This window comes from Ornithodoros turicata, chromosome 6 (genome assembly GCF_037126465.1).
Source record: "Ornithodoros turicata isolate Travis chromosome 6, ASM3712646v1, whole genome shotgun sequence".
NCBI classification, from domain to species: Eukaryota; Metazoa; Arthropoda; class Arachnida; order Ixodida; family Argasidae; genus Ornithodoros; species Ornithodoros turicata.
In genome coordinates, this window is record NC_088206.1 from 34,901,866 (window position 1) to 34,904,470 (window position 2,605).

At 42.8% G+C, this 2,605-nt stretch overlaps 1 long non-coding RNA gene across 1 annotated transcript; it reads left to right on the top strand.

Moving 5' to 3' along the window:
• The first annotated feature begins 253 nt into the window (after positions 1-253).
• Positions 254-692, top strand: LOC135397843 (uncharacterized). Its single transcript, XR_010423798.1, has 2 exons — positions 254-454; positions 518-692. It is a non-coding gene; the product is annotated as an uncharacterized LOC135397843 (long non-coding RNA).
• The last annotated feature ends 1,913 nt before the right edge of the window (positions 693-2,605 follow it).

A 2,605-nucleotide genomic window follows, 5' to 3' on the forward strand; every position in this document is an offset into this window, starting at 1 on the left:
GTGGTGTTGTATTTGTTGTGTTACGTTTCCTTTGTCGTCCGTCAGCGTGTTGCTTCCCGTGTTTCTCCCATTTCCTTTCTGCTCGGGGGTGCGGAATGCCAGGGAATGTTCGGCACGTTTGTTTATGTAACTACCTTAATATGCTTGGGTATAAACATTATGCTTTGCACAGGAAGTTTAGATATGACTGGTTATGACACGAAATGCCGAACGGCACTAAAGCACTTCCAAAGGACTAAAATGATATGTGATATAAAGGCTATATGACGGTAAAAACATACCGACTAGAAATATGTGCACTGGGGAAATAAATGGCGGTAAAGACAGTTCAAAATGACTAGAGGTAGAGTGAATAAGTCATAAAAAGGCTAAGTAGCAAGGTCTTGTGGTGAAAGTTCCAACATCAAAGTATCACAAGTCCAGTTGCAACAGCAAGTTTGAAGCAGTCAAGCAGGTAAGTGGGCAGAGTGCATTACTGGTTGTTGAATATGATCAACCTTGACAATTTCTTTCGCAGCTGAGGCCTGGCTGTCACCTTCTCTGTATATTCTTTGGCAAGGTGGTACAGTCCGATACTGCTGTAGCACTGGGAAACTTCTTTGATCAGACGGATCACATTGTTTTCATTTGGGCTGCATTCAAACATGTGTTGTCGCAAGCTTAAGCAGCGAGAATAAAGAGTAGACATTCGAGGTTGAAAAATTATTTATTGTCTCTAAGTAAAGTAAACATGCTGGAATGCACCAAAGAGACATGTGGCTGGTGTGTTTGTATGTCCCACTAATACGAGTTTGTACGTTAGTCAACATGTTCATGCAATACTTTTTTCTTTATATGCTTTTGCCCATCTTAGTATTGTCCTATACAATATGGAGTGGCTTTTAACTGCATATGAATGCATAATTCAGGAGTGTTTTCATATATTGGACTAGCTGCAGCTTTAAGGTGCTCTTCGTGCAGTACTGATTCCAATCATCAACCATCGCTTGGAACTCTTAACTAGGGAACATGATTCTAGAGGCTAGATTTTCATGCAAATACACACTTTCAACCAGAGTTCGAGGGAACTCGTTACTGTAACTAAGTTCCTTTTCTTGGTAACTATATAACTTAACTCGCAACTTTTGCGCCGTGTTAATTTTCAGAGGAACTCCTTTTTCAGGTAACTTTGCCAAAGTAACTTAAGCTACGTTCCAAGTTACTAATTCGCTTTTCACTCACGTCCACTTATTTCCTTGCTTTGTTTACGGTTCTTCCACAGCATTTTATGTCATAAAACATGATGTCCAGTCAATGACAGTATTCTGTTCAGGAAGTAAGAACTGCTGCTATTGAAATGAAGCTGAACCATCGTGTGCAGACAGGGAATAAGATGTAACACGTTCGAATTGTTGGACATAAACGAAAACTCAACGCAGGCAACTCAGGGTCGAACTCAGCTGCACCTGTGTAGTGTTATTTTGTGTCCGAAGTAACTTGGGAGCAACTCGTTCTTTTTTTTTAAGTAACTCTGTAACGTTTCAAGCTACGTTTCGGGCTGAATAACTTAGTTGCATTTTTCACACGGTAACTTTGTAACGAGTTCCTTTTGACGGGCAACTTCTCGATCTATGCTTTCAACTCTGCATGCTTTTTGTACACTACATAAAGTAAGATACTTTTGCCCCAGTGAGTTTGCTGCGTATTTTAAATGCATGCAAGTGAATTCCTAGAGGTACATATTTTGAGCAAGATAAATGAGTTTTTCATGCATGTGTGTTCAACTAGCTTTTAGTGGATATAAATCTGGCCTCTACATATGTCACATGCATTATTACTTTCTGGAGGTGCTCTGGGAAGTCGAACTTGTTGGGCACAGCGTCAGGCCTCAGGCGAACGGTTTGGCCCGTTCTGTCGAAGCATTTGTTTTTAAAATGTTTGCTGCAGACCAGTGATGTCGTCGACGGCGTCCAGTCCTTTCCGCACACTTTGTTTAAATGTTCTGGGAGGCCGTGAGGGAACCTGCATTGAACAATTGATGTCATCAATTACGGAAGGGATGACAAGGCTAATCCAAGCAAGCAATCGTCGATACCGTGACCAACAAACTGAGCCGTAGATATCACAGCTGACAAGCGCACTTCAACGCTCGATGAGTGCCGAGACCATACCCGTGAACTGCAGGAAGGCTAGACTATCACAATGACTCTATGCAGATAACGTACGGCTTAAAGTTTAACGCTTAGATCTTGAGATACGATTCACAAAGTGCCGCGCACATGCATCAACAGCAACGTTTTGTCACTCCGCTCGTGGACTAATAAATCACATTTATTTGTAAAACCATGTCACTTACTTGTGAAATGTCGTCCCCGGTGCCTTGCCAGTACGGTCAGCACACCCATAACCACAGCAGGCGGGCATGACACCACAAAAGTGCTACGCAAAGGCGCATGCACATAATGCAGCTGAGTGGCGGACGGCAATGTTTTGAGCTTCCCAAGATGGCGGCCGGCGACCGTACGGTTGCACCCTCAATCCGCTATCCAGCCTATTACTATAGAGATCAGTGGGATACACAGGCTGTTGCTAAGCACGCGCTATTATCTCTCTTATACTGCTTCGT